The following is a 23,746-nucleotide window of genomic DNA, read 5'->3' as shown; positions in this document are numbered from 1 at the left end:
GCCTATGTTTAACATTGTGGTGTGATGCGATCGTCCGATCGCACCGCACCTATAATGCAGGTCGCTGGTGTGAAACCGGACTAATGGTTTTTTGCCTTCTAGTGGTACAATGGAGATATTTACAGGTGCAGGCTAGCGTTGTACCATATTCCTAGTTGGACATGATTAACACATCTTTTTTCAACCCAATTAACTAAATGTAATTTGACTTGGGCATGCCTCTTAATATTTTGAGATGGGAACGGTCACCCTGTTCACAGTGAATCAGTTGCGTTGCAGAATAATTCTGAATGTTAACTTACTGCCCATACAATTCTATGGGTCTGTTCACAGTATTGCGCTGTAACTGATTGCATTATTCTAATTCGCTGCAGGCAGGGTTTGTATTAAAGTCTATGTCCAGTGTCTATTGCAGTTCACACTCATTATAACACATGCGTTATGCTACTGACCACTGTGAAGGTAGCCTCACAGGACAGTTGCTCAGATTGGGGCAGACTATTCTGCAACACCCCCCACCACATACACACCACACACCACACACCACGCACTGCTCCAGATGCAGCCTAAAAAAGTGACTGCTAACTGCATTTTAGAATAGGGCATACTACAGAATGGGGTCACACCACCCATCATCGGGGCCAGCAGTGTTACTGAGCAGCGTGCACCGTTTGCCGCTTACATACACTGCATATGTGAATGGGCCCCCAGAGTAAAGGTGTTTAGAGATTGAGTGTCATCTTTACAGACCACAAATAATTAATAACCAAATGTAATGTACAGATCTATGGATTTTAAAATAAGCAATCACATAGTTTAGCAGTTATAAAGTAAGCTTAGACATTGTTAGAAAGTAAACATCATATTCATTTAAACAGATGTAGACGTAAGACCTGAAGGAGGGGCATTAGAAGAGGGAAGTGGTAGCAATATATGGACCGCACCTCTGTAAGTGGAATAGTTGAGACGTATGTCTCTGAGAGACTAATGACTCCTCATACCATCGTCTGGATTCTTCTGCCTTCCTTACCTCTGTGGCTTTTACTTGGGCATGCTGGCTAGACAAAGCAAACAGAAATAAGGAAATATAAATGGTAAAGACTCCTTGGGTTGCACATCCATAAACAGTTGTGCCCGAGGCAGTCCTCCATAGGTCACATGGGAATATGTCCCTGGCTATAGAAGGATGGCTGCTTATGTAAAGAGAGGTGGATGAATGGAACAGCTTTGCAGCTTGGGTGGTAATTCATTAAAAACAAGGAAAACACTGGTGTTAATACGGTTAGGCTAGATACAGTTAAACATTTTTAAAGCACTACTAGGGATTATATATGGAAAAGCTATTTGGAGAATTAGCGAGAGAGAGCAAGCGATATACGTGGAAGGGTTTTATTGGAAAATGCCAGGAAATATGCGGGCCGGTCGTATAAAGGGGTGGGCGGGGCCATGTCCACATAAACCCTGCAGCCTACACGTCGTCACTGTGCTGTGTACACACAAACACAGGTGCAGATCAGTATACATTTGCTTTATAAGACCCTCTCGTCTCCACGCTTCTCACTCTCCTCAAGATGTTTGGCTCAATGCGGTCTAAAATAGGACCGTTTCCGTCACGTTCAGCCAAGTGAGGGTGAGAAAAAAAACAACAGAAAGAGACAGATGTACAAGAGCAAAATGGAGGTTTAAGGAAAAGATGAACGGAAAATGGCAGGAGATAAATAGAGAAAGAGGACGATGTCTGAAGTAAAAACGTCGAAGTTTGGGAAAATGAAAGGGACAGAAGGGAGGTGGAAGCAAGGGGGCGGCTGTGTTTTGGCTGCAAGGAAGCCTGGTTATAATATGAGACATGGCAGTGGTCTAGTTTTCTTCACACTGTGTAAACTTTGTTTGATTAAAGGCAGCACTCCCTGCCTGTCTCTCTTCACAGACTTCTCCAACTTGGCTCTGCCTCTCTTTCCATCTTCCCCCTTCCACCAGTGCACCCCCACTGCCTGCTTCACTCCCTTTACTTCTCATGGTTTCTCTTTCCCTCCTTTTCCCTCAATTCTTATTTCTCTTCACTGACACATATCTGTGACATAGCTATTCTCTTTCCTGATATGTAACACCATCTGTATTGCCCTGAGGCTTGCTACAAATGACAGGAACATGCTTCTCTGTAGCACCTCAGCCTCCATATTTGGATTGGAGAATTGCAGTAGCCATATTGAGCTTCCCAATGCATATTTATCAGTCTATCTATCTGTTGTTTTAATGCCAACATTTTATTTTATTTAATGTCAGCACATTCTGAAGCAAGGAATACTCAGAAATACCGTAATTTACAATCTATTGTAATACATACATGCAAGCGCACGCTGGTTAATTTGATAGGATTTATTTTCATGTACCTGAAAATTTTTGGGATGTGGGAAGTAAATTACATGCTTAGTCAACCTGCAGATGCATACAAACTCCATGCAGATACAGTCTCTTGTTTCAATCAGACTGAAGACACTATTTCTGCAAGCCTTTAAAGAGGAACTGTAACCAACTTCATCCCAATTAGTAGCTGATAACCCCTTTACCACAATAAATATTTACTTTTTCTCAAATAGATCATCAGGGGGTCTGTATGGCTGCGAATCAGTTCATTTTGGTGCCGAGCACCGAAGCTGGGTGCCTTCATAGCAGCAATGCTATGTTGCGCCCCCACGTAATGGTAATTCGGGGCTCCGGCGGTTGCCAGACCCCGAATTACATCTCCCTTTGAGTTGTTACAACTCGGAGGAGCAATAGTATTTAACGCCGCTGGGGAGTGTATCGGCAGCAGGAAGAGCCGTTATACAGCTCGCCCTGCGCCGAACTGCCTGGCGCCGTAATAATATGCCCCTGTATGGCTGATATTGTGGTGAAACTGCCAAGTGACCAGTATCTCCTTTTGTGCATATGTAAAAAAAAAAAAACCTTTTAGCCTATTGCATTGTTAGAGGGTGTGTTTATACATAATGGCAGTTGGTGCTGCCTGTTTTTTCCATATTTGCCAGTTGTAAAGATGATGACGTGCAGGCTGAATGTGGATTAAACAATTTGAAGAAATTACATGGTGAATATCAGTTACCGTATATACTCGAGTATAAGCCGAGTGGGGGTCTCGGCTTATATTTGAGCCTTGAGTGCATGACACTGTGTCGCCTTAATGCCCGAGTGCCTCCTCGTCCCCTGCCTGTGTCCCTGTTATATGCATCTGTAATAACAGTCCGGCTACAATTTACCGGTATGTCAGCAGCTCCCCGGAGTCCCCCGCCATATGCATGCAGAGTAAAAGACCTGCTACAATGTATGTGAGCGCTGCGCCGTGCAAATATTTGTTTCCCCTCCGAGTCTCTCCCCCAAGCCAGAGCAAAGCGGTATATGTTCTTACCGCTGCAGCGTCCAATTGTTAAGCATATTGGTCCGCACAGTGTTCACTCCCCGGGACACGCTGGATGTATGAATCTTATTTCTCTGACGCTCTCTAGTGGTGCTTTTAATTATGCGCTGCTGCAGGACGTCAGAGAGATGAGACTCCTATATCCAGCGTGGTCCGGGAAGTGAACACTGTGCAGACCAATATGCTTAAGGAACGGACACTGCAGCGGTAAGAACATATATCGTCTGCTCTGTTTTGGGGAGAGACTTGGGGGAGACAAATATACGCGCAGCACAGTGCTCACATACATTGTAGTCTCTTATGCTACATACATATGGCGGGGGACTCCGGGTAAGCCACAGAAATAACGGTAAATTGTAGCCGGACTGTTCTTCCATTAATCCATTCCACATGCATATGGGGGTGGACACAGGCGGGGGATAAGGAGGCACTTAAAGAGAACCCGAGGTGGGATTTTATTATGCTAGTGGGGCACAGAGGCTGGTTGTGCACACTATCACTAGCCTCTGTTGCCCCATGGTGTGCCTCAAAGACCCCCCCCTGCGCGCCGCTATACCCCGCAGTGCTGGCGACAATGTTTACCTAAGCGCTGTCTGTCAGCGCCGCTCCCCCGCCTCCTCCTTATCGGCGCTACCCGCCTGTGTCCCTTCCCTCCCGCTGATTGGAGGGAAGTGACGCAGCGGGTAGTGCCGATACGGAGGAGGTGGGGGAGCGGCGCTGACAGACAGCGCTTAGATAAACATTGTGCTGGCGACACGCTGCGTGTCGCCAGCACTGCGGGGGTATAGCAGGGGGGTCTTTGACGCACACCATGGGGCAACAGAGGCTGGTGTTAGTGTGCACAACCAGCCTCTGTGCCCCACTAGCATAATATAATCCCATCTCGGGTTCTCTTTAAGGGTGAGTGAACGTTGTGCATCACAACAACTGAGCTCTGGCAGGGGTAAGAAACTCGGGGGGAGCCAAAGATTAGCTCCATTATATGCTATCCTAGTATTCAGCCAGTCACTTTCAGAGATGGTGGTAATATTCCACAGGTCTAGGAAATATTATGCCAAGGAGATAATTTGGACACCAGCAGTTAGCTGGTATTTTTGCTATTTTCTGACTTAAGCTGCTTTTCTTATATGTGGTTGTGACTGGTTGTGACTGGTCGTGGTTGTGAGTTGTGTGGTTGTAGCATTTCCTACTACCGGCTTATACTCGGGTCAATGCATTTTTCCTAGTTTTTTTAGGTAAAAGTTAAGGGGGTCTGCCTATACTCGGGTCGGCTTATACTCGAGTATATATGGTATTTCTTGATCTCTCTCTCACTTTGCAATGTATTGATTTATTTTTTCCCTTTTTCGCTAAAGTTTCTTTTTTAGTTACGGTTACATACACACCTTGAATTGTCTGAAACTATCATTCCTGATCATTTTGAGTATATAGTGAATGATAGTATCCGCACTCCAAATATTAAATATGTGTATACACAAATACAGCGTGCTAGCTACAGGAGCAATAAAGATTTTATTAGAAAGGGGAGCAAAAAGCAATCCTGTATAAAATGCTGCACCACCGATTATAAATGTAACAAAGCTTTATTGAACATTCTGCATAAACACCATAAAAACATTTTAAAACAAGTGCTGTCATCAGCAAATAACCACAATACAATATAATGTGGAACAAAATCACAAGTGCCTCACCCCCTATATGTCCAAATAAACCCTGCTGGCTGCCAAAAAAATGATACTCAAAATGGGCTCATGAAATTGAGCCCATTATTGAGTGTATGAGACCCGGGTCTAAACCGACTAACTGAATGCAAACCACCTATAAGACACTCCTATGAGTCAAAAGTGAAAGGAAAAACCAAAGATAAGTGCTTATGTGTGACAATATGCTCATGAAACATGAGAGACAGTAAGCATGATAGTGCATATAGGGATCAGTATTGCCTGTGTGTTAGGGGGTATACATACGTAGCCCAGGATGGTGAATGAAGGCAGCCATGAAGTGAGGGTGGAGGGAAGCACATAAGACGCTCCACACGTGGCGTGGTTCAAAAGGACCACTTCCTCAGGAGCGGTGCATTGTGGGTAAGAATTTGCTTAAAAGCTAAAACCTCGGAGAAACCAGTCCGCTGATTGGGCAGCTGGTGTAAATGGGCGGAGAGTAATATGGCGTACGCGGAAGTAAAGCCTTTACTCACGTATGGTATGTGCACGCGGCTTTACTTCCGCGTACGCCGTATTACTCTACGCCCCTGTTAGGGAGGGTAGCTGATGACAAACACACCCATGATCTAAAACCTCCTACTAAGCTCAGAAGTAATGGCTGCCACCTGTATAACCCTAGTTAAAAAAAGAGAACGGTGAAAAGCATGCACTGAAATGCTCATAGGCTTGAAGGAGTGTTTATTTATCTTTGTATGTGTCAGAGTGGTGCAACTAAATATTGTGAATTAAAAAAATGTTTGGGTCCGCTTTAAGGCCTCACTGCAAGGCCGTCCAACTCAGCACACAAGTGATACCCCCCCCCCCCTTTTCTCCCCACCAACAGAGCTTTCTGCTGGTGAGGTCTGATCGCTCCCCCAGTGTTTATTTAAAAAAAATATATTTAGTTATTTTTTAAATAACTTTTACTATTATTTTATTTTTTTAAACCCCTTTCCCTCCCTCCCTCCCCCCGCCAGCCAATCAGCATGATCGGCTGTCATAGGCTTCAGCCTATGGCAGCGGATCACAATTTTGCCTCCCAGGGGCACAGCCGTACCTTAGATCGCAGCGCTGTACATAGTTATTAGGCGCGGTTTCGCCGTCTAAGAGTCTCCAAGCCGATGGGAGGCTGAATGCACGCGCTCCCCTGCGTTCCCCATTCCAGGCCATTCACGCCAATCGGCAAGGAGTGGTTCTGGAGCTGCCAATTGGCGTGAAGCGGTTGGCAAGTAGTTAGAGTTGAAGGAAGAACTTCAGTAATTTACTTATTTATTTATTGTATTTATAAAGCGCCAACATATTACGCAGCGCTGAGTAATTCTTTGGAGTATTTAGGCTCATATTTATAATGTTAATTTTCCAAGCATTTTTTTGCGACAAACTATTTTTTCCCACGATACAGCACAAAAATGTGTTAAATGATGTTTCACAGTGTACGCCACCTGCGGAGATCGTATGTTTTTAGACGGCCACCTTGTTGGATTACTGTAAATAGCAGAGGATCATTCCAAACCACATTAGCTTTTGCAGGTTTTGCTGAGAGCATGTAAATGATCGTTTACATGATCGTTTGACGCTTGCAGATTCGGCCAAAGGGATTGGGGAACGATCATTCATCGGTGGAGATCGATCTGCCCGTGATCTGCCTGTGGAGACTTAGCTTTGGTATCTGGATTACACTTGGATCCACGGAGAGCTGTCCAGAGAGAAATAACTTCAAAGTTAAGGCCATAGCAGCTCTTGTGCATATACAGTACATCTTTTATGCAAATACTGTAATAAAAGTTGATGTAAAACCTCAGTATAGTGACTGTAAATAAAGATCTATCACATGTTGCACTTTACAGTAGGTCTACATGAAACAATAATTTCTGGCCAAAGAATAGAAAGAGTAGGCGAGAGAACCCAAGTGACTCATATCTCCCAATCCTTCTATTGCAATTGCTTTGGAAATACCTGTATGCATCTTGGTCATGCCAATAAAACTTTTTTTGAATAAAAGAGAGAGACAAGTCCTGAGAGACAACCATTATTTTTCCTGAGAACAATTTGCATTTTCTCTGAGCAGAATTGTCAATAATGCTGTGTAGCCATTTATCCAGTGACTGTTGCACTCTATTGTAAAGAATGTTTATCTCATGTGAAGAGTTCCGCGGACATGGTTTGCATTCTGCAGCTTGCAGAAAAACATCTTAAGCAGACAAATGGCACTGAGAAGTTTTAATGGGGAGTAAAACTTTACTTCTTCCCGGCATTCACACATGCTGGCCATAAAAAAACAAACTGTATTATGCAATCATCCTTAAACTATTAGTTCTGTGCACAGGAAGTGTACCTGTTGCAGCAAATGGCTTTTTTTCCCTACCTCTGTAGGTGTGTGTGGAAAAAAAGCGTAATACTTTAGTGTTTGTTTAAGCAGCTGTACTTAATGAATCATCTCATTAGAAAATTATATCTGATTTATAGATTAGGGCCAGGAAGTTGAATCATCTGCCGCTTTGATTTAAGTCTTCTCTGCACCTGAATTTCACTCTCCGCCCACTGGCTGCAGACATCAGAGTGTGATCTCATGCTCCATGCTGGATTCTTCTCGCACTGCGTTTGATTTTGGGGCAGTAACTGGGAAGTTGAATCATCCAGTGGCTTCTTATATCTCTCAGGAGGAGTGTAATGGCAAGATCTCTTCATTTGTGGTTTCATCTCCGCCTATCTGCAGAAACCTAGGTGGTCCTGTTCTTACAGCTGGATTCTCCATTTCTCCCACAGAAAAAGCCAAGTAGGAAGCCAGGGGGTGTTGCAGCCAGCCAGGATTTAGCCAAAACATAAAAACATTAGTCTTTGGTGTACTGAAACTCCAGTTCCACCCTGAATTGTTATTTTAGTTTTGTATGGTGATTAAATCATGACTAGCATCAGGTTATTTACCAAGAGGATCTGGGTTGATTTGCCAATGCTGGCTCCATTGCTTTGATCAAACATGCAGTTATTAAGGATGTCCCACATCCTCTGCCTTTATTATTCTGCACTACTCCACAGGTGATCGATATCCTGTCATTAAATGGCCAATATAAGCTGTGCTGGGTGAAAGGCTGAGCTCCACGCCGCCCAGGGCTCTTTGAGGTACTCCTGCATTTGTACTGCACTGTGGGGTCAGTTCTATTTTATTCCCTCTTTGTTATTCTGCCTGTCTTGATGATTACCCATAGAAGGATTCTGCAGAACTGCTGCCTGTCTTTACTACAGCTTGTATATGGGCTGTACTCCTAGCCGGGTTTGTATATTTTTACTGCCAAAGGCCTACTGCCCTCTGATTCGCATGTAGGGGAAAAATGGAAAGGCAAAAAGGTCACACATGCAAATCCCTTTAGCGTGGATGGAGCCCTTAGAAGATCTTTGCTGCATTTCGGAGATTGTTTGTGATTTGCACTATGGGGTTATTCACTACACTGCGTTAGTGCGTGGCACTTTACGCACGCGCTATTCACTTTACGCGTGCTAAGTATGTGCGCGGTTGTTACGCACGCTAATTGGCGTGTGGTCAGTAGCTCACGGCATTGACTTTACAGACGCAAGTGTGTGCACGTAACTTTTTACGTGTGTAATTGTGTTAGTTGGCATTCATTAATATATTTCAGTTATCTATTATTTTATTTATTTGTCCCTCCAAGTGCTGACCAATATATGTACTCACCCTGGAAGATCATCAAATTTAATTACACACGGAGCGTAACGAATTACGCACGCAATCATGCGCTATAACCATGAGTTACGCCATATTACCACACGCTACATAACATATAGCGTCATGCTCCTATTGCAAGCGCCTTGCGTTGTTTTTTACGGACGTAACTTTTCTGCGCGTGTGTAGCACAACACAGTACGCGTGCAGAAAAGTTACATCCGTAAAACAAAATAACGCAGTTTAGTGAATTAACCCCTAAGACATTGGCAACATAAAGTTTATCACAGTAACACTGATCTGATTCAGGCCCAAGCTGCCTTCCCCTTAGGCTACATTTACAGTGGAAGCTGCATTGCGTTCCCTGTAAAAACAGGAATGGTGTGGAACGGAAAAGTTGCACCACACGTTATGCGACCTCTAGGTTGCATACAGTGAGCTTGATTCACTAAACCGTGATAACTCAAATATCACACCTTATCAAAGATATCACGCCTTATCAAAGTTAACACGCCTTATCAGAGTAGCATAGCGAGCGCTACGAACATATGCCTGCTAATTGGCAATGGCACACGTCCTGCCCTGAGCCCCTGCAGGTTTGTAGTGCTCGCTATGCTACTTTGATAAGGCGTGTTAACGTTGATAAGGTGTGATATGTTTGATAAGGTGTGATATTTGAGTTATCACGGTTTAGTGAATCAAGCCCAGTGAATGAAAAGTATCATTCACTGCCTCTGCTAACACCGTTACGCGGTAATGCACTGCATGCAGTGTGTTGGGATACTGTAGTGTGTTGGATCCCAATGCACCTCATGCACTCCGAACGTTGCATAAACTTACTATTGCAGTGCAACCTTCTGCGTTAACCACTTATATATCTATGCCCCCCAGGACTTCAGTTCCTGCCCAGGGATGTAGATATATGTCTATTGCCGTGAACGGCTGCCGCTCGCTCTCACGCGTGTACTCGTCGCTGCCCGTTAGAAGGGGGATCAATGAATGGGAATGCAGTCGCCGTGTCAATTATCGCCAGCATCAATGAGATGCCTGCATCATTGTATCTTCCAGAGTAACACGTCCATGTATTACTTCCTATTCACGTACTTAAAGTATGCAAATAGAAATAATGCACTTGTGGCCAAATAGTAAAATTACACCTAAATACATTTGTTTTAATAAAAATACCGACACTTACATTTAAAATTACCCCCTTACCTCCCACACTCTACCAGAAATACATAAATAAATTATATGCATATGAAAAGAAATTTAAAAAAATACCAATTAAAAAAAACTAAACATAAATAGTTACCTTAGGGACTGAACTTTTGTAATATGTCAAAAGGGTATATTAATGCTATTTATTAAATTATGTGCTGGTAATTAGTGATAGACGCAAAATTGAAAAAAATGCACCTTTATTTCCAAATAAAATATTGGCGCCATACATTGTACTAGAGAAATATTTTAAGCGTTTTAATAACCTGGACAAATGGACAAATCAAATTTGTGGGTTTTAATTATGGTAGCATGTATTATTTCAAAACTATAATGGCCGAAATCTAAGAAATAATTAATTTTTTCAATTTTTTTTTTGTTTTTCCAGTTGAAATGCATTCAGAATAAAATAGTTCTTAGCAAAATGTACCACCCAAAGAAAGCCTAATTGGTGGAGAAAAAACAAGATATACTTTAGATCGTTTCATTGTGACAAGTATTAATAAAGTTGATGGCAAATGAATGGAAGGCGCGCTGAAAGGTGAAAATTGCTCTGGTAAAGAAGGGGGGAAAACCCTTAGTAGGGAAGTGGTTAAGATGCCCCCTTAAAGAGTAACTGTCAGGCTGCAGAAGCTAATTTAAACCTCTATTCTCCTGTGTTAAACAGTTTAGACGGAAGCCAAAAAGGCAATAGTGAAGATAAAAATCTCTCTTACATTTGATGTGTGCTTATCAGCAAAGCTGTTAGACCCAAGAGGACGCAAGCCGCATACCATACTGCAAAGCATTCTGGGGCCCTCCCCTCGGCTGCTAAGGAGTAGAAAGGATCAAGTTTCAGCAGCTTCTAACACAGTCCAGCCACAGCACAGATAAATCTCCAGGCAGAGTACACTGCAGGAGTCCGCTATTGTTCCTAGCCACATGGCTAATTAATATTCACTGCACACTACTGTTATTCAGTACCAGCTTTTCTGTGATCAGGAAGCAGGCAGGACATGACGACACATTTGACTTCATAGGAGACAGACAAACATGGAGCCTGCCATGAGCTGTCAGGAGCATCAATCTCTGCATATACTATATACAAATTCTGTGAAGTACAAACGTGGACAGTGAAATGCATATGTAATGTAAGTACAGCCAATCTTTAGCTACTGATATATGTGTTTATTTTCTCTGAGACCTTATACCTAACAGCTCCTCTTTAAAGGACAGCTGAAGTGATAAGAATATGGAGGCTAACATATTTATTTCCTTTTAAAGAAGAGCTGTCAGCCATAGTAATTCCGAAAAAACAACAACACATAAATAAGTAGATAAATACTTGCTCTACTTACATAACATATGTATTGCACTGTCCACGTTTTAATTTTAGTGATTTTTCTACAGTAAAAAAAAAAAAAGAGAAAATCCTTCTTAACATTTCCCATTTTAACTGTGGCTATTTTGAAGCTGATCCTGTTGTCATTTCCTCCCTTACTCTTTTCTGCCTGATTGTGTATGCATTGCCCGCCCTTCACTGTAGAAAGTGCATTTTTTCGGCATGTGTGAGGGGAAAACAGGAGGGAAAGAGGCTTCAGCCAATCATGCTGCATTAGTTAAGTCTGAGGGGAAGTAGAAAAGCAAAAAGGACAAACCAGCATGCCCTGCAACTTCCTTTTTGTGTACCAAATAAGAGTCAGGTAAACTGGGGAATGATCATTTATCAACAAGAAAAGTAATAGTGATTTTAACTTTTGAATTGCCTGGTTTGCATCTTTATTGTTTACCAGATAACAATAAAGAATTGATTTTTTATTTTATGCCCGACAGTTACACTTTAAACAATACTTTTTGCCTGGCAGTCCTGCTGATCTATTTGGCTGCAGTAGTATCTGAATCACACCAGAAACAAGCATGCAGCTATCTTGTCAGATTTGACTCGTGTCAGAATCACCTGGCCTGCTGCATGCTTGTTCAGGGTCTATGGCTAAAAGTATTAGAGGCAGAAGATCAGCAGGGCTGCCAGGCAACTGGTATTGTTTAAAAGGAAATACATATGGCAGCCTCTATATCTCTCTTTACAATGCCCCACTGTAAACCTAGCCTTTAGCTATGTATACACCTTAGATTCAAATCATTCAAACCAAAGATTTCCTATGAATTGGCCGATTATTGTTAATTAAAAAGATGCCAAATGAAGTGAAAAGATCACAAGCAACAATGGCCTCAATTCATAAAGCATTACCGCATGAAAAACTGAAATTACTGAGCAGTGAGGAAAATGTCAGTAAATGTCAATTCATAAAGCCTTCCAACAAGCAGTAAGCTAGACGATAATTACCGACACCTCTGGTGAGGTCTTAACAATGTAAAGTGCAGGGAACCAAAAGTCTGTGCAGAGAGCCGAATTCTCTGTGAGTCGTCTGTGCAGGGAGCCGAAGTCTGTGTGAGCCATCTGTGCAGGGAGGCGAAATCTGTGTTATGCTCAACACACACCATACAATCTTGGTTGCTCAATCTTACCACTTTCATGTAGTATAAGAGCTTATCCAATCAATCATTCAAGGTATTTTCAATCTGCTGGCCCTTATACTACATAGATTTGGTAAATCTGTACAACCAAGATTGTATGGTGTGTGTTGAGCCTTATGCTACGTACACACATGCGACAACGATCGTTCGTTGAGAACGACGAACGAACTTTGAATTGATGAAAGAACGACCTAAGTAAAGTTAGTTTTAAAAGGTGTGTAACGATCTGATCGTTAGAACGAACGTTACATCACGTAAAGCAACTATTGCGCCTGCGCATAAAAATGAGAAGTTTCAGGGAGAAATAGTGAAATGCGCATGTCAAGCCTAGTATGAACGATCATTTCCAACGATGTACTACTTTTGCAAACGATCGTCGTTGGTTGAAATCCGCCGAGACAGAACTTTCTTTTGTAGCGATTTGGCTCGTTCGTCGTTTGCCTTAATAGCCGGTGGTTCGTTTTTTTTAACGATCGTCGTTGGTAAAGATCGGGGAACGATCGTTACAAACGACTATAGTCGCATGTGTGTACGCACCTTCAGTCATCTGTGCAGGGAGCCGAAGTCTGTGTGAGTCATCTGTGCAGGGAGCTGAAGTCGCTGTGAGTCTGTGCAGGGAGCCGAAGTCTGTGTGAGTCATCTGTGCAGGGAGCCGAAGTCTGTGCAAGTCTGTGCAGGGAACCGTAATTACAGCTTGTAACAAAAGAGAGATATCGCCACACTTCCGCTGTACCTCTCAATGGGCTGCGGTCATTTACCGAACTTCAAAGGCAGCTGTGAAAATCTTTATGAATTAGCACACAAAGGTCTAAAATACCGAATGTGGTATTTTCCCTCCCAGATTTTTTTTTTTTTTGGATTCATTCAGGTGATTATTGTTCACATAAGACTAAATGTACAAACATAATTAATGTAGATCATAAATAATATTTGAGCATGAGAAGAGGACTGATTATGTAAAGAACATTAACCCTTCAACTTCCAGCTATTTTTTTTTTTTTTTATTTAAGAAAAAGCTACACGCCAGTGTCAGCTATGTCTGAACTGTGTTTATTTAATGTCTTGCCCAAATCTATGTGTACCACATTGATCAGTGAGGATTGTTGTTGATGTTGTTGATGGTGTAAATACATTTGGGATGATTGAAAATTATTCTGAAAATACAAAATGTAAATGTACTAATCAAATCTTGTGGCAAAAATATTTCAAGCTGGATAGATGTGAGGTAACATTTGCATAAGGGCTGGTTCAGACGGACGCTTGCGGAGCGTTTACCGCAAGCGCTCGGAACGTCGCGGTAAACGCTCCCATTCAAGTGAATGGGAGCGTTTACTCCGAGCTTTTGCATGCGTTTACACGAACGCGGCGTTCAGGTCCCGATTTTCGTTAGCATTCGAGCTGCCCCTGGAAGCGACATGTAGCTTCCAGGGGGCGGTCAACCGCAACGGCTAATGTCCCCCTAGGGGAAGAAAAAACGTGATCGCATCGGAACGCGACGCGAAGGCTACTGAAAGCCTGACCGCGCAGCCGCCACAACGCCGACAAACACGACGCCACGGTCCGTCTGAACCAGCCTTAACTCTGGATAAATTTAGAATTATTGGCATATTTCAAGTCAAGTAAAAAAAGTTGACAGCGAGCTGAAAATATGTACTAAACGCCTTGAGACCTCTGTGGCAAAGGAATATGGGGAAACCAAAAGGCTTTTAGACATCTGCGGCGGGCAGAAGTAATTTTGTGCGATAGCGCTTTTACACATCCATGGTGTATGGATACAGAATCACAAAAATGTCTGTAGATGTCCTCGGTAGTCTAACCACTTGACTACTACAGGTTGCGTTCCCCTTAACGGCCAGAGCAATTTCCAAATTTCAGCGCTCCTCACACTCATTTGCCAATAACTATATCCCTACTTATCACACTAATATGATCCATATCTTTTTTTTCACCATTAATTAGGCTTTCTTTAGGTAGTACTTTTTGCTAAGAATTATTTTATTCTACATGCATTTTAATGGAAGTAATAAGTAAAAAAAAAAGGCATTATTTCTCTGTTTTCAGCAATTATAGCTTTAAAATAAAATGTGCTACTGTGGAAAAAAAACCTCCACAATTAAATTATGTCCCTAGAACAGTATAGTTTATTTGGAAATAAAGGTATATATTTTTTTTTTCAATTTTGTTGTTCATTTACACTATCACTAATTACAAGCCCTTATTTACAAAAATAAAAGTAATATACCCTCATGACATGCATATTAAAAAAAAATGTAATCTCTAAGGTAACTTTTTATGCATTTTTGGTCACTTTTTTTTACAAGAGTTAAGGGGTTAATTAATGGGGGATTTATTTGTTTTTATTCCATTTATGTAGGTGACTTTTTACTTTTTGGCCACTAGATGTCCTGTGATCGGGTTCAGGAACACATGTTCCCATTCCACAATCAGTGTACTTATGGCGGCAATGAGAACCCGCGTGAGAGCAGGTGCAGGACCACACAGGAGCATGCGCAGCGGGGATCAGGCCAGGTACGTATATCTACGCCCCTGGAGCTAAGATGGAGTCTTAACCACTTCCCGACCGCCGTATATACAATTGGCGGCCGGGAAGTGGACGCCGCAAGGACCGCCGTATTGACAATTGGCGGCGGTCCTTGTATGGGCATGGGCGGAGCGATCGCGTCATCCGTGACACGATCCTCCGCCTCCGCCTGGCGCCGCTCACCCGCCGCAACATCCCGCCGGCCATACGGAAGCGCCGGCGGGATGTTAACCCGACGATCGCCGCATACAAAGTGTATAATACACTTTGTAATGTTTACAAAGTGTATTATACAGGCTGCCTCCTGCCCTGGTGGTCCCAATGTCCGAGGGACCACCAGGGCAGGCTGCAGCCACCCTAGTCTGCACCAAGCACACTGATTTCCCCCCCCCCCCCCTGCCCCAGATCGCCCACAGCACCCATCAGACCCCCCCTGCCCACCCCCCAGACCCCTGTTTGCACCCAATCACCCCCCTAATCACCCATCAATCACTCCCTGTCACTATCTGTCAACGCTATTTTTTTTTTATCCCCCCCCCCCCCGCTCCCTCCTGATCACCCCCCCACCCCTCAGATTCTCCCCAGACCCCCCCCCCCCCAGACCCCCCCCCCCCCCCATGTACTGTATGCATCTATCCCCCCTGATCACCTGTCAATCACCTGTCCATCACCTGTCAATCACCCGTCAATCACCCCCTGTCACTGCCACCCATCAATCAGCCCCTAACCTGCCCCTTGCGGGCAATCTGATCACCCCCCCACACCAATAGATCGCCCGCAGATCCGACATCAGATCACCTCCCAAATCCATTGTTTACATCTATTCTCTCCTCTAAACACCCACTAATTACCCATCAATCACCCATCAATCACCCCCTATCACCACCTGTCACTTTTACCTATCAGATCAGACCCTAATCTGCCCCTTGCGGGCACCCAATCACCCGCCCACACGCTCAGATTGCCCTCTGACCCCCCCTTATCAATTCACCAGTGCATTAATTACATCTGTTCTTCCCTGTAATAACCCACTGATCACCTGTCAATCACCTGCCAATCACCTATCACCCATCAATCACCCCCTGTCACCCCCTGTCACTGCCACCCATCAATCAGCCCCTAACCTGCCCCTTGCGGGCAATCTGATCACCCACCCACACCATTAGATCGCCCGCAAACCTGCCGTCAGATTACCTCCCAAATGTATTGTTTACATCTGTTATCTTCTCTAAACACCCACTAATTACCCATCAATCACCCATCAATCACCCCCTATCACCAACCGTCACTGTTACCTATCAGATCAGACCCTAATCTGCCCCTTGCGGGCACCCAATCACCCGCCCACACGCTCAGATTGCCCTCAGACACCCCCCCCCCCCTTATAAATTCGCCAGTGCATTAATTACATCTGGCCTTCCCTGTAATAACCCACTGATCACCTGTCAATCACCTGCCAATCACCTATCACCCATCAATCACCCCCTGTCACTGCCACCCAACAATCAGCCCCTAACCTGCCCCTTGCGGGCAAACTGATAACCCACCCACACCAATAGATCGCCCGCAGATCCGACATCAGATCACCACCCAAGCGCAGTGTTTCCATCTATTCTCTCCTCTAAACACCCACTAATTACCCATCAATCACCCCCTATCACCACCTGTCACTGTTACCCATCAGATCAGACCCTAATCTGCCCCTTGCGGGCACCCAATCGCCCGCCTACACGCTCAGATTGCCCTCAGACCCCCCCTTATCAATTCGCCAGTGAAATATTTACATCTGTTCTCCCCTGTAATAACCCACTGATTACCTGTCAATCACCTATCAATCACCCATCAATCACCCCCTGTCACTGCCACCCATCAATCACCCCCTGTCACTGCCGCCCATCAATCACCCGCTGTCACTGCCACCCATCAATCAGCCCCTAACCTGCCCCTTGCGGGCAATCTGATCACCCACCCACACCAATAGATCGCCCGCAGATCCGACGTCCGATCACCTCCCAAGTGCAGTGTTTACATCTGTTCTCTACCCTAAACACCCACTAATTACCCATCAATCACCCCCTGTCACTGCTACCTATCAGATTAGACCCCTATCTGCCCCTAGGGCACTCAATCACCCGCCCACACCCTCAGAATGCCCTCAGACCCCAGCCCTGATCACCTCGCCAGTGCATTGCTTGCATCTATTCCCCCCTCTAATCACACCTTGAGACACCCATCAATCACCTCCTGTCACCCCCTAGCACACCTACCCATCAGATCAGGCCCCAATTTGCCCCGTGTGGGCTCCTGATCACTCGGCCAAACCCTCAGATCCCCCTCAGACCCCCTTCCGATCACCTCCCCAGTGCATTGATTGCATCTATTTTCCCCTCTAACCACCCCCTGAGACACCCATCAATCACCTCCTGTCACCCCCCTAGCACTCCTATCCATCAGATCAGGCCCAATACAACCTGTCATCTAAAAGGCCACCCTGCTTATGACCGGTTCCACAAAATTCGCCCCCTCATAGACCACCTGTCATCAAAATTTGCAGATGCTTATACCCCTGAACAGTCATTTTGAGACATTTGGTTTCCAGACTACTCACGGTTTTGGGCCTGTAAAATGCCAGGGCGGTATAGGAACCCCACAAGTGACCCCATTTTAGAAAAAAAGACACCCCAAGGTATTCTGTTAGGTGTATGACGAGTTCATAGAAGATTTTATTTTTTGTCAAAAGTTAGCGGAAATTGATTTTTATTGGTTTTTTTTCACAAAGTGTCATTTTTCACTAACTTGTGACAAAAAATAAAATGTTCTATGAACTCACCATACTCCTAACGGAATACCTTGGGGTGTCTTCTTTCTAAAATGGGGTCATTTGTGGGGTTCCTATACTGCCCTGGCATTTTAGGGGCCCTAAACCGTGAGGAGTAGTCTTGAAACGAAATTTCTCAAAATGACCTGTGAAATCCTAAAGGTACTCATTGGACTTTGGGCCCTTTAGCGCAGTTAGGGTGCAAAAAAGTGCCACACATGTGGTATCGCCGTACTCAGGAGAAGTAGTATAATGTGTTTTGGGGTGTATTTTTACACATACCCATGCTGAGTGGGAGAAAGATCTCTGTAAATGGACAATTGTGTGTAAAAAAAATTAACAAATTGTCATTTACAGAGATATTTCTCCCACCCAGCATGGGTATGTGTAAAAATACACCCCAAAACACATTATACTACTTCTCCTGAGTACGGCAATACCACATGTGTGGCACTTTTTTGCAGCCTAACTGCGCTAAGGGGTCCAAAGTCCAATGAGCACCTTTAGGCTTTACAGGGGTGCTTACAATTTAGCACCCCCCAAAATGTCAGGACAGTAAACACACCCCACAAATGACCCCATTTTGGAAAGTAGACCCTTCAAGGTATTCAGAGAGGGGCATGGTGAGTCCGTGGCAGATTTCATTTTTTTTTTTTGTCGCAAGTTAGAAGAAATGGAAACTTTTTTTTTTTTTTTTTCTCACAAAGTGTCATTTTCCGCTTACTTGTGACAAAAAATAATATCTTCTATGAACTCACTATGCCTCTCAGTGAATACTTTGGGATGTCTTCTTTCCAAAATGGGGTAATTTGGGGGGTATTTATACTATCCTGGAATTCTAGCCCCTCATGAAACATGACAGGGGGTCAGAAAAGTCATAGATGCTTGAAAATGAGAAAATTCACTTTTTGCACCATAGTTTGTAAACGCTATAACTTTTACCCAAACCAATAAATATACACTGAATGGGTTTTTTTTTTTAATCAAAAACATGTTTGTCCACATTTTTCGCGCTGCATGTATACAGAAATTTTACTTTATTTGAAAAATGTCAGCACAGAAAGTTAAAAAAATCATTTTTTTGCCAAAATTTATGTCTTTTTTGATGAATATAATAAAAAGTAAAAATCGCAGTAGCAATCAAATAGCACCAAAAGAAAGCTTTATTAGTGACAAGAAAAGGAGCCAAAATTCATTTAGGTGGTAGGTTGTATGAGCGAGCAATAAACCGTGAAAGCTGCAGTGGTCTGAATGGAAAAAAAGTGGCCGGTCCTTAAGGGGTAGAAAGCCCTAGGTCCTCAAGTGGTTAAGGGGTGTAGATATACTGTACACGGACACAGAGCTGGCTAAGGGGTAACCTCATAATGAACATTGATGTTATTACACATGCTTGGCTTCTATACATAAACTATTACGTTTCGGATAGAATTATTATGCGTCACGCCATTGGCACATGTCAGTCGTTCATTGAGAAACATTCATACACAGCGAGTTTTATCGCATATGTGTACTTGAATTCATTATAGTCAAGAAAAGAAGGGCAGAGTATGCACACCACAGAACTTCTATCAGATAATTTTACCAAGTAAACCATTCAATTAGTTACGCCTCCTGTTTTACTATATAAAATATACGAGGAGAGCTTATGAGTTTACCCAAGAATGCAGGAGGGAATGCTGTAACCCAGGAACTGTGGCATGCATTTAAGCCAAGTTCAGCCTTGATTTTGTCTACTTCCAAGACCGCCAACACAATAGAAACCGTCTCATTTCTACTCCGCTCTGGATCTGTGATGAGACTGATCCCTGTGTTTATTTATCCCAGGAATGTTCATGCATAAACAGCAGGAGATCAGTGTGTGGATATACATATAACGCTGTGTGTACACACACAGATACACTTACATAACTAGGCATTCCCCGGAGGCTACAATCAGCAGTCTTGTATACACAGTGTGGGCTTGAGGTGTCATTGGATCCTTGTAACTAAGTATATACTGACATAAACACTCACTGCTGTATATACACACATTCACAAATAATTATCTGTTCAAGGACTCTACCCCTCCTTCTCGGTTCTCTCACTAATTTTCCTCTCTGTTCTGCTTCCCCGACCGCATTACCCTGCTTCGCCCGCAGCGCGACTACTTACTCTTGAGTGGTATACATTATGCCAGGTACTTATATAACATGCAAATAAACAAGCTGTCAGCATTGCGTTGTATAAGCAGACAGACAGAGCGGGACGAGTACCCAGATTCAGTTTGACAGACAGGTATGGAGATTCATTTGGAACTTGCAGATTTAAAAAAAAATGCTGATTAAAGAACCACTACACCTAAAACAAAAACTTATCAAAAACAATTTTCACAGCATAAAAAACTCCATGCCTGTACAGAGCTTGCAAACTGACCTTTTGCTATTCTACATCTGTTCTACAGCCTTTTATTTTATATCTGACACCATGTTAGGGAAAAGGAGACACCAGAATGTTGGATGTGCACACAAAAATACACAGCTGAATTGAGATCAGGCCGGGCCCAGGGCTCTAAGTTTATCAACTAAAAAAAGATTATCCAGCTTGAAGAAAAATCTCTTTTGAGAAGCATTATACTTCTGCAAAGGTTAAACATTTTAGATTGTAAGATAGCCCTGTGGCCCAAGATATCAGAATTAAGTAGCTGTGTGCCCCCAGATATCAGAATTAAGTAGCTGTGTGCCCCAATGTCAGAATTAAGTAGTTGTGTGCCCCCAGATATCAGAATTAAGTAGCTATGTGCCCCAATATCAGAATTAAGTAGCGGTGTGCCCCCAGATATCAGAATTAAGTAGCTGTGTGCCCCCAGATATCAGAATTAAGTAGCTGTATGCCCCCAGATATCAGAATTAAGTAGCTGTGTGCCCCCAGATATCAGAATTAAGTAGCTGTGTGCCCCAATCTCAGAATTAAGTAGCTGTGTGCCCCCAGATATCAGAATTACGTAGCTGTGTGCCCCAATATCAGAATTAAGTAGCGGTGTGCCCCCAGATATCAGAATTAAGTAGCTGTGTGCCCTTAATTCTGAATTAAGTAGCTGTGTGCCCCCATATATCAGAATTAAGTAGCTGTGTGCCCCCATATATCAGAATTAAGTAGCTGTGTGCCCCCAGATATCAGAATTTAGTAGCTGTGTGCCCCCAGATATCAGAATTAAGGAGCTGTGTGCCCCCAGGTATCAGAATTAAGTAGCTGTGTGCCCCCAGATATCAGAATTAAGTAGCTGTGTGCCCCAATATCAGAATTAAGTAACTGTGTGCCCCAATATCAGAATTAAGTAGCTGTATGCCCCCTTATATCAGAATTAAGTAGCTGTGTGCCCCCAGATATCAGAATTAAGTAGCTGTGTGCCCCCATATATCAGAATTAAGTAGCTGTGTGCGCCCAGATATCATAACTATGCAGACTGTGTTTCCCAAGATAATTAACCAGCCATATGCCATCAGATACCAGAATTAGATATTGCAGTTAGGTAGCTGTGTTACATACAGTATCTCACAAAAGCAAATACACCTCTCAAATTTTTGTAAATATTTTATTATATCGTTTCATGGGACAACACTGAAGATATGACACTTTGATACAGTGTAAAGTAGTTAGCATACAGCTTGTATAACAGTGTAAATTTGCTGTCCCATCAAAACAACTCGACAAACAGCCCTTAATGTCTATAGCACTTGTAACAAAAGTGGGTACGCCCCCTAATTGAAGAATGCCAAACTTCTGCCCAATTAGACATTTGATGTCTAATTTTCATGTTACAAGTTAGTGTTACAAGGTCTCAGACGTGAATGGGGAACAGGTGCGTAAAATTTGTTGTTAGCGCACTCATACTGGTCACTGAAAGTTCAGCATGGCATCTCGTGGTAGAGAATTATCTCAGGGTTTAAAAAAATGAATTTTTCCCTCTGCATAAAAATGTCCTAGGCTATAAGAAGCCTATGTGACCCCTCAATGATAGATTGGTCTGTATGCGTCTTCGGGGCAGTTTTCAGGCCTTCCTACACCACTCGATCAGTTACACTCACATGAACTTGTTGTTTTTTGTAAGCATAGAATAATTTTGAAGCAAGGTAGCCAATGTCTGGTTCCCTTTCTTCACATCCCCCTGCGTCTATTGGTATTCGGCTTAAGCTCCAGGGTTTTTTGTCTGTCCAAAGTGACATTTTCCACTTTTAAAGAACTGTAAAATACATGTAAAAACATACAAAAAAGAGGTGCATTTCTTCCACAGTAAAATACGCTATGCATTATTTTTCTCCTATGTTGCTATTACAGTAAGTAGGAGAAATCTTACAGAACTGACAGATTTCAGACCATCTCCTCACGGGGGATTCTCTTTATTTTCAAAAGCACTTAGTGATCGGCAGTTGCTCAGGAAAACTGTCAAAATGGTGTGCAAACTTTGTATAGAGCCTTTCCAGGGAGAGCTTTTGTAAAGAATAAACAAAAATACTGGAAATCCCCCATGAGGAGATGGACTAGTCCAAAACCCATCAGTTCTGTGAGATTTCTACTACTTACTGTAAGTGACAGCAGCCTAGGAGAAAAGTAGTTAATGACTTATTTTACTCTGGAAGAAACATATTTCTTATGTTTACAAGTATTTCAAATTTTACAGTTTTTAACAATAGTATATGGTGCATGGCAGCAATAAGGACCTGTTGACATATAACACATCGCAGAACGCTAGAACGCTAAACATTGCTCTGCACCACTCTCTTGTTGCCCAGGTTCCCCATTCCTACATATGCTTTCATTCATACTAAAAGTTGTGAGATTTGGAGTGGAAAAAGAAAATCTATCCAGATGCATTATGAAGCAGAAGAGCTGAACAGCCCCTTCGCTTGTACTGAACAGGCATTGTCTCACTGAAGGAGCAGGACAGTGGTGCAGAGGGGCATTCTGTGCTTCATGCCACATTACATGTAAACAAACCCATCATAGGCTAAATATATGACAGAATTATTGGTGTATCCACTGAGGGCTAGCTCACAGTGCTCAGTTGTGTTGCAGAGGAATTTTGCATGTCTACTCACTGCCCATACAATTCTATTAGCCTGTTCACAGTACTGATTCCGTTATTCTAACTCACTACATGAAGTATTTGAATTATTAGTTAGTATTTATATTGCGCCGACATCTTCTGCAGCGCTGTACAAAGTATATTGTTTTGTGACTTAACTGTTCCTTCAGGGGATCACAACCTAATCCTTAACATAGTCATATGTTTTTGTATGTATCGAAGTCTAGGGAAAATGTTATGTATAGCTTAGTGTATGTATCGTAGTGTAGGGCCAATTTAGGGGGAAGCCAAATAACTTATCAGTATGTTTATGGGATGTGGGAGGAAACCAGTGTGCCCGGAGGAAACCCACGCAGACATGAGAAGAAAATGCAAACTCCATGTGTTATATAGTGATAGTGCCCTGGCTGGGACTTGAAGGCTGGGAACGAGGTAAAGCGCTGCAAGGGGAGAGTGCTATCCACTAAGCCACTGTGCAGTTCACACTTGTTATACTAGTGTGTTATGCAGCTGACCACTGTGAACCTAGCTTGACAGGTAAAGGTTTAATAGCAATGAGAAGCTTTAACTTGTCTCCGTCCACCATGCAAGGGGAAGATAGAGGAGGAGTGCATACAGGCAGATCACAGGGCTATGGTAGAACTCTACAGCCATACTTGAGGCTTGCTAAAGGAAATAGTGTAGCCTCCAAAACACAAGTCACATTTGTCAGCCTAAATCAGCTACATATGTTTACTCTAGAATAGATAAAAAGAAAAACTTGCCAGATTATTGTGTCCATTGCTTCTTCTGGCTTCT

General features: G+C 43.1%; 1 protein-coding gene across 3 annotated transcripts in view; it reads left to right on the top strand.

Moving 5' to 3' along the window:
- CLCF1 (cardiotrophin like cytokine factor 1) overlaps positions 1-23,746 on the top strand; it is a 91,775-nt gene that overhangs the window by 54,471 nt on the left and 13,558 nt on the right. The gene's annotated exons all lie outside the window — the stretch shown is intronic.

The sequence above is a fragment of the Hyperolius riggenbachi genome, chromosome 10 (genome assembly GCF_040937935.1).
Source record: "Hyperolius riggenbachi isolate aHypRig1 chromosome 10, aHypRig1.pri, whole genome shotgun sequence".
Lineage (NCBI taxonomy): Eukaryota > Metazoa > Chordata > Amphibia > Anura > Hyperoliidae > Hyperolius > Hyperolius riggenbachi.
This window is presented reverse-complemented; position numbering and strand designations above follow the sequence as displayed.